A 15229-nucleotide genomic window follows, 5' to 3' on the forward strand; every position below is an offset into this window, starting at 1 on the left:
CTTGTTCTCATGTTATTTTTGAAACATTCAGTCAGCCCTCGAGATGGTTGTGTTCATCTTGTACGTTCTTTATCCCTCACACTCAGCCCCTTGATTACTGCTTGATTACACTGTAGGCATCTAATAAGTGCTTATTAATTAACAGCAGCTAAACCACTTAGTTTATGGCTCACACTATTTAGCCAACACCTAGACAGTGAGAAACCCAACTATAGTGCTATATTTTTAACATTCAAATTTACCACTCACAAGCAAATGACAAGAATGACACCAAAGAGTTATCATTCATATGGTTCCCACGGCAGTGTGAATTAGTTTAGGAATTTACTGATTTAGTTTCCAGACCAGACACAACAGATAACAGTAATGCAATTTCTCCTGTAATTCTTCCCTATGACAATTTTTCATTTCTCCCTGAATCTATGCACCTTCCACGTATATACATCTTTTAAGTAGGATGGCTATGAAAAATGAAATGGAAAAAAGAGATAAATCTCTTGAATAATTACAGAATAAAATGGAATATTTTTTTTTATGTTTGAGTGGTCCAAATTAGTTGTATACATTGACTTATTGTATTGATAACCAATACAAATTCTATTTTATTCCTGCTCAGGGAACAAATACTGGAAAATAAAATGGTCTAATCCTTACCCTGTTGCAACTGATGTCAAAATTTTGGAACAAGTCTTCTGCTTAAAACTTTTGAATGATTCTATAGAAATTATTCTAGAAGGAAATCAAAATTTCTAACCAGAGAATCCATTGTTTTGTCAATATACTGCTAAAACAGAAGCAGTATGTTATTTTACAAACAGAAACAGATGTCATTTTGGCATTTGTTTTCATTAAGAAATTTTATAATGCTACTCTTCTCCCTTAGAACATGAAATGCTTTCAAACTTTGCAAAGGAGACTATGGAAGCCACAGGCTCCTCGGTATTTTTTTTGCAATTTAATTTCCTCCTGTCCTGATTCTATTAGAGTAACATAAATTACAACAAAAATTTAATAAAGTGGACAGTTAAATGGATTTAATCTATCCTCTTCAGAAAAAAAATGAGATTAACCAGATAAAATGCAGATTTGAAAAATATTTTAACCTATAAGGTAAATCAGAAATCAAAAAAATCCCCAAAACTACCCAGCCCAATAATTAAGGAAAATAGTTTTAAGATGAAAACAAAGGGTAACAAGCAAAATAGTAGTGATTTATTTCTTCAAAAATAATTAACCTTTGGGAAGGCTTTCTGTCAATGCAGTCTTTGTCAATTAATAGAATCAGGCACATTCCTGAAAATCAAGTAACAGGAAGCAAATTTTGGTTGCACTCAGTCCCCAAAGAACTAAGACTTCCCAAGTTTTTTTATCATTTTTGAAATCTGTAATTTCTCTTCTTGTTTATTATTTAATTATTATCCTGCAGGCTAATTCATTACATTGAAATTATTAAAATAAATATATAGCACTCAGAAATTTGCAGTGATGTAAGAAGTACTAACAATAAAACTCTCATTATTGCAGCTGACTAGGAGCAGACTTTAAGTGTGTTGAACATGAGAACAAAAATAGCAACTTGATGTTCTCAAGAAGCATTTTCTAGGTTTTTTTGGACCTAATCTAACACATTAAAATGGATTTTTTTTCTCTGATTGCTAAAAGAGCAGATAATGCACTGGTCAAGAAAAGAATATGTCAACAAAAGATAGTTGATAAGCTAAAGGCTAAATATTAAAATAGAATTTAATAGAATAAAATGAAATTATGATTCACCTCTCTGGGACAAATCTGAAATGAGTTAATTATTCTGAAGAACCAATTTCTTTTTTCTCATTTAAGAAAAAAAATTTCTTTTCATTAATTGATGTGCTAATCATTTTGCTCACTGTAGTGAAGATTAGCTTGGAATTTAAATTAAAATATCATGACTTTTCAGGAATAAGTCTGAACCAATTTTAAACAATGTTCTTATATATGAACCAGCCAGTATTATCATACATGTTTATATATCTTTTATGAAAAAGAAATTGATAAGTCAATTTTCACTAAAATGTTTTTTACCTCAGGCTCTGAAATACTCTGCTTCAGATATTAAGTGGGCAGTGGAAAGACCTGACCAATGTGGGGGCAATACCTTCAACAGGAGGCATGTTTAGATGTATTTATATGCATATTATTAAAGATAAGGCATCCCCAAAAGTTCTTGATAACCAAGGAACCTACCTTCTAAAAGATACTACTAGTGCACCCGGAAACATTCAAACTTTGGGGTAGTTCACTGAGTGATGATTCTGATTCTGGTTAATCCTTAAAATTAGTGTAGTAACATGAAGCAAAAATTAAACATAAAGGTGGATGATTCTGTTCTGAATGAGTTATCAAATGTTTCATGGGAAAAGAACATAACTAGGAACTAGTGTTAAACATTCAAAATTCCATGAAGGATATTGGGTCAGCTTGAGTGAAAAAATATTGAAGTAGTTATAAAATACAAGTCCTTGAGGATGACATTTTAGTTGCAAAGGAATTTAGGAAATAAATACACACAAAATTTTATATAATGTCATATTACGTATGTATGTACTTATTCTTTAACTAGTTAGTTAGTCATATACAAAGTAACAATTTTCACAACCAATTCTTTTAGCTTAGCATTCGAATTTTCTAAAATATAGAACTTACAACAGAACAAATTTTAGAAATATAAAAACATTAGTAAGTAACTACCTTGGATTTATTGCCTTCCAAAGAATGTAATTTTTTAAATAGCAACTTTCCTGTGTTATAACACCACAAAATTAAAGAGAAATCTCTATTTTTATTTCCAACTTAGGAACAAAGAATAACACCAAGCCTATAAAATGTTCCCCCAAAGTAGGCATTGTTATTGAATTAACACTCCTGCCATTATATAATATCGTTTTTTTTCATACAATGCTATTAGATATGTCAATAACTGACTGTAAAACCAGGAAACATGTTCAGATTAGAGTCTAAGGTCTCAGACAATTGGGACTGTAACTTCCCTCACACTTACTGTTATCCAAAATCAGTACGAGAAATCTCTCTGAAAACAGAAAAACTTTGAAAGCCTACTTTCTGTATTGTTTTAAACACAAACACACAAAAGAATACCCTGGAATGGCCCACTTTCTCCCCACTTACACACACACCAATCCCACCATCACAGAAAGGTATGGTTGTCTAGCCAGGATGCCTTTGACATGAGAGCAAGTTCTTTCTGCAAACACTTCAGTCAATACCTTTCTAAAGAAAGGAAAAGAAAAGAAAAGAAGAGAAGAGAAGAGAAGAGAAGAGAAGAGAAGAGAAGAGAAGAGAAGAGAAGAGAAGAGAAAGGGAGGGAGGGAGGGGAAGAAAGTAGGTAGGTTAATGGTGTGTGTGTGTGTGTGTGTGTGTGTGTGTGTGTAAGACTCAGAACAGCAGAACACACAGTGTTATTTTCAAGTGGTACTTGAAAATGGTCTGGAAGGCCTGATAAACGCACATTTTAACAGGACAATGCAGACTTGGGATTTGCTTGAGTCTTTTCCTGACAGTGAACAGACAGAAGGGTTAAAGTGCATGCAATTTGCTTTACCACTACAGTTATGTAGGAAAGCAGTGGATGCTGAGACCCATATATTTTCCTTTTTTGATGGACATCGATGGTCCTATTTCTTCCAGAGGCATGCTAGGCTGACACTCACAGTGTTTTATGCACACTATTCCATAGCGATTCTGCCTAGGGTATGAATCTGTTGGGTAACAATGGCTCTCAGATTCACAACAAAAGCACTGGCTTCAAAGACTCCTTGGCAGCAGTTTTCCTCCAGAAGAAAATCATTTGCAATTATTTATTTATTTATTTATTTATTTATTTATTTATTTATTTATTTATTTTGTATACAGATACTTTAATAACATGCTGCTAAAGTTTTGAAGGAATTTCAATTTATGCAAGATGAAGAAAGGGAGGAAAAAAATAATAATGATAATGATGCTAATATAAACTCGTACTTCAAAAGGCCTGCAATTTCATTGTGTTTATTGTAATGCTAGACACCTTATCAGTTATCCCTCTAAAGGTGTTTAAAATTGGGCTTGGGAGTTTGAACCAAACTCTGTTAGTAGTTAATCAGCAGCAGTTTAGACTATATTGGCATATTTTTCTAGAGAGAGAAAAAAAAAAAGAAGGAAAATGAATGTGAAGATTTTTTTGAATGATAGCACTTCTCCTGGCTCTGTGGAAAGAGATTTATTTTTACAGAAATGTAGGGTCTGACCTTTCATGTTTCAAGACACCCTGGCATAGTGTGGGCTTTTCTGTTATCTTTTGCTTATGCTTGTCCCCTAGAGGCAAGTCCCTCCTATGGAGAGCCAGATTAAGGGGAATTTTGGAAGGAAGAGACAGGCGGGAATAAACTGGAACTAAAGCCCTTAATATCCATGAAGTGATTAAAATGCAGCCATGCCCAACAAGACCACACTGCTGTTATCAAACAGACGTTGACAACTTCTTTGAACTCAATTCAACGATATAAGAGAGAAATATAAAATCTTTTAAGTTTGGGGAGTCTCCAGGAAATACACTCAGATTTCTCGACACACACTGGCAGCATTCACACATTATCCAGAGCTGACAGCGATCCCACACTTGGCTTGTCCTCTGCCAAATTGAGTCTAGGGCTGCATCCAGGAAAGCAGCATGCTGCCCAGGTGTGTAAGATGACTGGGTAGTTTATCGATTTGTGATGCTTCAAAACTTGGCAAATCAAAAAACACACTGCACCACAGAGGACACACGTTTTAACCCACTGCTGCTAATGATCAAAAACACTGTTTCACCAACTAGATTGTTTCTTGAATTTCATTTTCAAAGAAACCAGTAGAGAGAGGATGTTTTCTTCCATTTTAACTTTTGCCGTTACAGTAAGGAAATAGCTGACCTAAATGGTTTTATTTTTTCCTTTCTGTTTTTTGGGGTGTGTAAAGGGCAGAAGGTCAGGAGAAGAGCATCTGTGTAAAATGAAAATAGCACCTCACTGTCATTTTTACTTTAAAAAGAGCAAAGTAAAGAAAAACAGCCTATTCTCTTGGGTTTTCTCTTTGCAAAATTACTAAATGAAAAACCAGCACTCCCAGTCTCAAAATGGAACTAATAATTGCAACCAAATATAAGAACATTTGTAATTTGCAAGATTTGCACTTAAGCTTAATGTCTGCACGAGCCAAGATTGTTTTCACATCTTCCTCTGCTGACTGACCTCACTAAACCATCAAAAATCATGTTAGGTTATTAAAGTATCACTGTGATGTTTGACAGGGCAAGGAGCCATGGAGAAGTGGAGATGGAGGCAACACAAAGGTTGATGTGCCCTTGGAAGATCTGGCATACTGAGAGCTAGATTGCAGTGTGCTGTCACTGGGACAGATTCCAAAAGGTGCATGGATATGTCCCTTATTGTCGAAATTCAGTAATAATGAAAGCATTTAAAAGCCTGTCTATAAAAGAGTGACTTTGCTCTCTCAAGTGGCATCAGAGATAGTATTGGGCACATTGTTGGTGGGCAGAGTCTGTAAAAACCGTGGAACTAGAGAATAGGGAAATGAAGTGTGATCCACAGATTAAATCCAGCATTACCAGCACACTTGGGGATGGTTCTTCTGCTCCTCCCATTCCCAGCACGTGTGAATTCCAAGTGTCAACAAAACACCTCCAAAGCCACTCTTAGAATCTTCTCCCTTGTGGCCTTGCTAACCTAGCAATTGTAACCACTTGAAATTTCAATTTAAAAAAATGAAAAAGAATATTCTCCCTTTTGAACAAACCACTTTTAAACAGTATGTGAATGTTATCAATGGATTGAACTACTATGTTCACATTTTTTTATTATTGTAACAGTCATGGAGTAGGATAAGTCTTTTAATGTTTATATTATTTATATTATATCTTTTCTAAAACAAATAAACACAATTCCCATAGGTCAATAGCTCAGTTGTCACCACTCTCCCAAAGTACCCTTTGAGAGGATTAGTTAAGAATGCTTGTTTAATATAATTCTAGAACTGAATTAAGAAAGATAATGAGCTGATAAGTACTCAGTGCACTTTATGTATAATTAATAACTGAATCTGCGGAGTCTTTGAGATATGGTAATATGTCATATTTTCTGATTATATTCTTAATAAAAATAATTATCTACATAGCTCACATTTCAGTCTTTATTATCCCTATTTTTCAAAAATGAACCCAGAACTTAAACTGAAAACATTCTTCTTAACCAAAAAGCTTTTGGGCTATTGGCAAAATTAATGCAAAGATCAACAAAATGCTTATCTTTCATAATCATAATGGTCATTAACTGAGGTAGAATTTTCAATATCTTGTCATTTCATTGTCTTCATCTCAAACACACATGAGTTTCATCTCTGGTTTTCACTTTTTTAAAGGGCCCTAAACAAGATCCTGAAGGTCCAGTTAGGAGCGTGGCCACTAAACCCCCAGCACACTGATTTTTCTGGGATCTATTTCAAAAGAAAATACCACAAATCAAAGACCTTTTCCTGCTCTCCAGTTTTTATTGAAATTTCAAATGGTTACAATTGCCAGGTTAGCAACACCACAAGGAAAAAGCAATGTATGTGTTTCTTTTTTTAACATGTATATTTCTTCACTTTAAACCAGCACTTATGCCAAGTGCTTCTTGAGGTGAGTCGCATTCTTAAAGAAAAAAAAGAAAAAGAAAAGGTGAGCACTAACCCAACATGATTAAACAGAAATACTCCACAATGAGAGCTTCTACCGCTGCTTTACCAAGCATTAGAAAACTGTGCTTGGGATATTAAAATAGTCTACATATCACCCAGCTGAAAAAGTGCAGAGAATACAGAGGAGCACTTCTAAAAATAATAATGGGTCTTTGCAGTAGAAACTCTGAAGAGAGATTAAGTGAACAGATAATGGTTAGCACCTCAAAACTCACTTATGTAGGTAGAGAAGAACTTACTAGAAAAAAATAAAGAAGTCCATCTGAAAAGAAAGCACAGAAGAGGGAAAACAGCTAGAGATGCTGTTAGTCTATAACAAAGTCAAAATAATAAACTCCACATCTGGGGCTGGGATTGTAGCATTTGCCTTGCCTGCATGAGGCACTGGGTTCGATCCGCAGCACCACATACATACATACATACATACATACATACATACATACATAAATGAAAGAACATTGTGTCCATCTAAAACTAAAAAAAAAAAAATGAAATAAATAAGAAGCTCCACATCTTTACAATAAATGTCAGATGAAGAATTATTCTTAAGGAGCAAATGTAAGAAAGTAATGCAAAAGTATACTTAATATGGCGACTCCTTCTCCTCTCTCTAGCAATGACCTTGGTGAGAGGATTGTCTCCCTTCAAGATTCATTATATACCCATTCATTTGTTCAGAGGATGATCCTAGGAACCAAAGTATCTGGTGTGTCTTTAGGTTACAATATTCAGAAATTCTTACTTTTCTAAATTAAAATAATCCACATGCATTTTTGAAAACGTCTGCTGACTATTTTGAGAGTTCTTTAAAGAAATAACAGATTAAAGAGAGGAAAAAGAAAAGAAAAAAATAGATCTGTGAGGCAGAATACTAAGAATCTTCTAAAAGCTCACCATGCATCCTTCCTGAAGACAGAATCAATTAAACATTGTTTCAAAAATTCTGGCTCCTGTGAGTCTATTTTAGGACCAAAGAAGGTTTAGTTATCTATATCCACAAGTTATAGGAACTGTAACAGAAACATTTGCAATGTGCTTTTCAGTAAAAATTACAAAGAGGAAAAAATATATATAAAAATTATAATTCAATCAGACATTTCCTAAAAGGCATGTTACTCATAAATGCTCACGAAGAGAAAACCATGTAGAGTCTTTGCAAATATTCAGGTTTTTAAAGACAGCTTGATCTAAGAAAACTAAATAAATCACAGCTCCTGGTGGAAGCTGGCCCAAGTGCCTTTTTCAGCCTCCACAGCCATCCTTGCAAAGCTCCAATTTACCTATTACAAGAGAGAGAAATCATCCTGTGTACTTAGACCACACATAACTCTATGTTAAATAATTTGTTAGATATCTAGAAATATAAAATAATATTGTCAATTATCAAAAGGGGAAAGTGATGAGTTGGGAGGAAAATAGCAATGCCACTCACTACAATAAGATAATTGCCATCAGAAGCAACAAATACTCAGTTAAAAACTGTTTTTTGCCTCTCAGAATTCAGTTCAAATGTTGTTTCTTCTCAGAAGCCCCTCCTCAGTTCTCCTCTTTTTTGAACAAACATTAAGTCAGGAGCCTTTAATATAGTTCTTTTTGCCCCCTGTCTACTTCTATCAGTGTATTCGTACTTATTTAGGCTCTTTTTAAAATTTTTGTCCACACTATTTATTCCTTGAAATCAAGCATTGCCATTTTGTCATTTTCTAAATTCTTGACAAGAAAGAACACAACTTTATGTCTAGCAAGTAGGAGGTATCCAACAACTCTTCATTGAATTAATAAATGACACAAAATGCTTCCTTAATAATGTTCGTTGATTTTGTTGGATTGCAAGTGCACAGATAATAAGTATTATGATTTCAGAAAAATCAAACAATTTAAAAGAAATATCAAGAAAAATATCACTTGAAATTTATAACTATTATTTTAACCTCCTATTGTTTATTTTGAATGTCATACTATTCAGCAGATTTTATTCCAGATGACATTTGCATCTATCCAAATGCAAATTCATAAACAGAAAGTCTGATTTTTTTTACCAATTCCATAGTCCAAAAAAAGTTCTCCAACTTCTGAATTAAAAAAAAACATACATTTTTAGTTTCCGTCATTAATAGAAAATCTCATTATTGCATTTAGAAATTATTTTTCTTTAAAATGTCATGTGTACAGCATATAAAAGATGTGAAGTTTGTTTTTTGTTTTTTTTTTTCAGGGAATCATTCATGAAGGCAAAAAACAAAATCTTATCATTGATTTTTTTCTAATGAAGGGATCTCAGAATGACCTATTTTGCAGTATCACCTGGAACCACACAACTACTGAAACTCTGCAACTGAGATGTTCAAATAATACTAAGATCAGGTGTAATAAATATCACTCAAATATGTACATTTGAGTGCTTCCTATGTACCTAGAATTGTATTAGGCATCATAAACACAAAGAGGAGCAAAACCATAGGTCAATGATGAATGGATGATAAGAGAGATAGACAGACAGACAGACAGATAGATGGATGATAGAGGTTCCCCATCTAGCCAGTAGAGAGACACGGATACTAGCCAAACAACTACTAATGTGATTTTACAATTACAATGTGATATAAATGATGCAAGGGAGATACACTAAGAGAATGAATTCTTTCAGAGAAAGTTATTCTTAGAAATTCACAGTATAGCCTAAATCTGAAAAATGCTGTGTTAGGACAGTGAAAGATGGAAGGTGTTTCAGGTAGAGAGAACAGTATCTTATACTAATGACCCATGATGGGAAGGAAGTGAGATCATCAGAAGGACTAAAAGTGTCACTGGGGTGGGAGTTCAAAAAAAAAAAAAAGTGTCCTGAAGATGTAATTGGTGAGAGGGCAAGCCAGCCTATTCCAGGCCTCACAGATAGCAACTTCAGTTTTTCTATTTTTTTCTAAGGCAGTGGGAAGCCACTAAACTTTTTTAAACAGAGTAGTAATGAGAAGTGCATTTTGAACTGGCCACTCTGACTGGAGAGTGGAGAACAGATTGGTGTGGGGGTGGAGTGACTGTGGAGAGATCTTTTGGAGGACTTTACCGGTCAAACTTGTGGCAGCCAAAAACATAGTGTTTATGGCATGGAAAGAGGAGACACCATTAGAAGGAAATGTCTACAGTCCTCAGAGAGGGATTGAATTCACTTATAATGAATGAGGTCTGAGAGCTAAGGCCTATGGATATGGTGGTCTGCATCTATTGCTCTATGAACCAAGATACCTTGTACTTAGTTAATTTAAATAAAATATAGCATGAAAATAAGGACTCTCTTGGCAGATAAACACTATACGTAAATGACAAAAAAAAAAAAAATCCTGATATTTCCCTTTGCCTCCTTACTTGGTAGAGATGCTAAACCTGAGGCAGAGTCATAGCAACTTCTCACAATTATGTGCCCACACAGCAGACCAGGAGAAGAAATAAGCATACTCAGGAAGTGAAAGAATTTTGGGCCCCCAATGTCCTTCTTGAGTCATTCCTGAAACCAAAGTCCTAGAGGTCATTTATCTGTAGAAAGAATTAAATCTTTTCACTTGTTTGTTTTCAGCAATTAAATTCCAACAGACTAGGTGGATTTCGAGGTTGGAGTGGAAGGGACATGTGATTCAAATTATTTAAATAAAAAAGAAAAGTCCACATGAGAAGCAGCTCTGTCTACCATACCCAAATGTTGTGGAGCCTGTTTTATGGAAATATGACTATTGAGTAAGAATTTCATATATAATAAACTCTGAATGTTTCTAAAATGTTTTTATTAGTATTTTAAAGGAAAAACCTTAAGGAAATAAGAGTTTCATGAAACCTGTTTTGGGTCATTTGAGAAAGCAAGAGCAGCCTTCATTAAAAAAAAAATAGTCTTAACTTTGCATGATTCTTCATTTATTGTTTCTCTGAATGTAAGCTCTTCAAAAGGAGGATTGTTTGTTTTGGCTCCAAAGCAATTAGAAATCCTATCAGAAACTATTAATTGATTTTTTTAATAAAATGAGGCTATTACTACCTTAAGATCTAGGAGATCTGGATTCTTAATTCGGCTAGCCATGAAACAGATTTGTGGTCTTGAGTAAACCACCTAGTTTCTCTGGAGCCAAATTTTCTCATCTGAAATGTAGGTGACTGGTTAGCAACAGAATTACACATCCCAAGACACCTCAATGTATTGAATAAAGCAGAAATTCTTTGTCTGAGAGGATGTGGGGAGCAGAGAGCTGTGTGTGTTCAACTGTACTCTCATCTTCCCTTCCCCATTACCTTACTCTCTGCTCCATTTGTCGCCCCGAACCCACCATCTGACAAGGAATAAAAATCACTGAACATAATCATCGTTAACGCACTTTCCAGCTCTTAACAATGAATGAAAATAGAAACAAGAGGTAGGACTACTTCCAGTTAAGATTCTTTGCAAGATTAAAGTTCCTTTAGAAAACAGTATAAACCAATATGTTCATTATGGCACAGGGAAACTTTGTGATTATTACATCATTACTGCCTTCTGACTCACATTTCAGGTCAGCAGAAATATCAGTTTCTTCACAGACTTCAAGATAAGCCACCCAGACCTATCTGAGTTTGGAAATATTCTTCCATGTACAAAGTTAGAAGAGAAGATTTTCTGAGCCCCAGCAAAAATGGACTTAAACATTAAAATCTGATCCAATTTAGATACTCCAAATAGACCTAGCTTGCAAAGCCAAATAGAAAATCTTTAAGGTATACTAGTAAAGGTAGAATATAACTTTATTTTGTTTAATACTTTGTGGATACATGCAATTCTTATTTTTGTTTCAAACTCTCAAACCTTACTTTGAATATAATTATTAACTATGTTTCTACTCAATTTGATCAGTAAACGTGAGTGTCAGAACCCTGGCGATTTCCATACAGAACATTGCCCCCAAAACACAAAATCCCAAGTAACTGTAATTACTCAGGTTAATCCCCACTTCAACAAAGTTGTTTAGTAGTCACTGTTGTACTCATTGGGAGTGCAACATTCACCACAGTAAACTAAACCTTTCAGAAAGTACCATAAAGCCTCAGAGGCTTAAAGTAACTGAGCATTCCACCTAGAGTTTACACAAAATAAAGTGAGAAACAAATGAGAAAAAAAATAGTATAAATAATGTTTTAAAAAATATTCTATTTATAAAGTAAAGGCTACAGTATGCCAGCTAAAGTCAGTTATTTATTTCAAAAAAAATTTTTTTTTTTCCTGCTGAAGTGTCATCAGCAACCAGGCGAGCAGAATAATTCTGAAACCATTATTTCGTTACCAGGGCTTTGCGCCCTCCCTTGAACAACTTACAACCTTCACTGTGGTTTTAAGGCTTAGTTGCCCATTCATTAAGTTGACAAACTTGTCAAAAGCATCCAGGACTATACCACTTATGTCAGAAACACTTACAGGAGAGACAGTACACGTCAGGGCTCAACTGAGTCCTGTCAACCATTGCCAGAATGACAGGAAACCCTTCTGGGGACAACAGGCTGCAGAGAAATCTGAGACCTCCTCCTCAGATTCTGTTGACTCACCCAATTCCCCTACACTCCGGCATTTCAGAGCAGTTCTGTTTCTGCTCCGTGACTGCCTGAGTCTTTCTGGATCCATTTGCTTGATGGATTTTAATAATCCAAATTCTTCCGAATGTTTTGGCAGTCAAAATGAAAGTTGATCAACCAGAGTTTTTGATGTAGAAGCCAAACATTTAAGCCCATATTTTGACAGACGACAGTTAAAATCATAAACATGTTTATAAAAATAAAAAAACAAAAAAAAAAACAAAAATCACATCCAAATAAATAAAGCTGAGAAAAATATTCAGACATGAGAACTGAATGTTTTCTACCCCTTCAAAGAAACATGGAATTGGGTAGCTTTAATAATAGAGGTTCATTAGGTATTTACAACTTAAAAATTGGTAAAAAAAAAAAAAAAAAAGCATATAAATGGTGATACAAAAGACTAAGAGATTTCTAGTTAGATTTCTATGAGTGACTCCTGTGTTTCTGACAAAATTGACATAGTTCTGGATTGGAAATATCTTCATAGAAATGTTTTAAAATTAGAATACTTACATCATATGAAAGAAATGTAGGGTGCAAGTGACCCAATGAAAAAATGGTTGAGGCCAGAATTCCACAGAGTAAAGTATGTTCTGTATTCTCCCCTGAGTTGCCAATGGCAGAAGCCTGAAAACTAGCTTCCCAGAATCCCTTGCCAGTTTAGTTTCACCAACAAGGAGGTAATTGCTTGAAATTAGAAAGAAAGAAGGAAGACATCAGAGGCATTAGTGATAGTGTGAAGTCCTATTCAGAACAAGAATTCTAACTAAGCTGGGAAGGAGGGCAGACTCTCGAGGTTTTGTGTAATGCCACGTTATCCCTTTTGCTTCTCCAGCCCACCCTTCTCTCTGGTAACTAATTCACTATCAGAGTGTTTCTTGGATTAAAAAATGGCTAACAAGATTCAACAATTGTCTCATTCATGTACCACCCAATTAAGAAGGAAAAAATAAAGGCCTGCTCTTCTACTAGTCTCAGGACAAATGAGCATAAAAATTTCTCATATTCATTGTATCAAATCATAAAATAAAATTCCCCAAATACTCCATTAAATGTCTTGAGGAGTAAACTTTAAGGTGCTGACTGTATCTAAATAGAGTATATTTATATCAGTGAAATACCCTATTTTATATAAAGATGTAGATATATAATTCTCATTAATATCATCATACATAGTAAATTTTCATAAATGAACAACTGCCGTTAGTGATCCCTCTCTCACCACAAAAGGCCAAATGGACATAAAACACTCAGATGTTAGGTTTAAAGTCAAACTAAAAATCAATTTGCAGCAGTGCAACCTATTCAAAGACATCTGGGAAATAATGTGACCTCAGGAACTTGCTGGAATGTTTCTATCGACGATGACTAAGGATCAGTTTATCCCTAAAGCTAAAAGACAGGCTGAAAATAAATGGTAGCTCAGAATGTCAGCAGAAAAGCAAACTTCACCATGAAATACATGTTGGAAAATCATTAGTTTCAATGGTCATACCTATCCATTTAGGAGAGTTCACCCTATGTTTGATTTAGGTTTATTTTTAGGGCCTATCCTGTTACAAGGGGGAAATTAAAGTGATTTGCAATGATGCACATAATACAATAAAATAAGAAAAATAAAAAATAATGAATACTTATTCAAAGGAGAAAAAAAAGTTTGGAAAACACGTATGATAACATATTTACCTAATAGACATATTGCTTTTGACATAAAACTTTCTAATAGCCAATAAAAAGACAGAAATACGATTTGTTACAAGTTTTAGATTCTCCACAAAATAGAAAAATGTAAAATCAGGTTTCACCATTTGCGGAGACATGCAATTAAATCAATCAGGGTCACTCCAGGTGAATTTGGGCTGACTAAATAAAGACAAAGACACAGAAAGTACCTTTTTCTTTGGGTTCAGTGACTGCTCCTCAGCCAAAGCTCCAACGGGGGGGGGGGGGGGGGGGGGGCAAGGCAGGCACGAAAGAGGAGGAGCATGCCTCCAATCCAGGTTTTATTAGTGGGAGGAGCTAATCCATGGAGCATTCTCTCCAAAAAAGAGCAAAGAGTAGGGTTACAACAAACAAGTGGGTGTAACTCAACCCCATTCAGTGATTCCCATTCCAGGAGTTGCACTTTCTTATCCGAGCATGGGGAAGGTCCAATTGCATTGCAGTGGGTGCAATACCAGTTCAGTACCTCTTCAATCAGGACTTAAAGGTGTATACATAGCTCCTGTCCAGAGCACCTCCCTACAACCATTCCCATTTTGAAGTTCAGAAGTAATTATTTTAACATTATTACTTGCCAAACATTTGTTTCTGCTGAGCACTATCCTACCCACCTCACATAAGTTAATAAATTAGATCTTAACAAAAATCCTAAGCAAGTGGTAATATTGCAGTATACATCTTAGTAAAAATGAAGAAGATGAATCAGTGTGAGCAAATGCCAGGCCTAAGGTTTCAGGAAGGAGATGCCAAAGTTGGTATTAGAGTCCTGGCAGTCTGGTTCCAGAGTGCCTCCTAACTACTAAGTTTATAAAATGTCCAAAATAATGAACAAAATATTCCTACAGTATTTTGGAAAACAGTTCTGCAGTTACCTCCTTATGTCACAAGACTATGGCATCAAGACATGGCACAAATCCAGAAAATCAATTCTAAAAAAATCAAATAATATGGAACAGTAACCTATTTCTTTGTTCTTTGGGCTTAATCCACAGAGAGCACATTTCCCCTGGGTTTTAAACTCTAGTACTTATAGAGCCAAGACAGGTTATGTAAGTCAATGATGCAATCTAGATGTTTAAAAAAAAAAGAAAGAAAGAAAAGAAAAAGAAAAAAGAAGGACAGTAATCCAAGAAGTAACTTTTCCTCGTTCTGG

At 34.9% G+C, this 15229-nt stretch overlaps 1 long non-coding RNA gene across 1 annotated transcript in view; it reads right to left on the reverse strand.

Annotated features, from left to right (window-relative positions):
* The window catches only part of LOC308650427, a 217833-nt gene extending 203537 nt beyond the window's left edge, over positions 1–14296 (reverse strand). Inside the window, exons 1-2 of the long non-coding RNA XR_014022324.1 lie at positions 14247–14296; positions 12868–13041 (exon numbers count right to left, since the gene is read on the reverse strand). This is a non-coding gene — a long non-coding RNA (uncharacterized lncRNA). The remainder of the gene's footprint in view (positions 1–12867; positions 13042–14246) is intronic.
* Between the last annotated feature and the right edge of the window lie 933 nt (positions 14297–15229).

Source organism: Spermophilus citellus (genome assembly GCF_964194105.1).
Source record: "Spermophilus citellus genome assembly, chromosome: 1".
In the NCBI taxonomy this organism is placed as follows: Eukaryota; Metazoa; Chordata; class Mammalia; order Rodentia; family Sciuridae; genus Spermophilus; species Spermophilus citellus.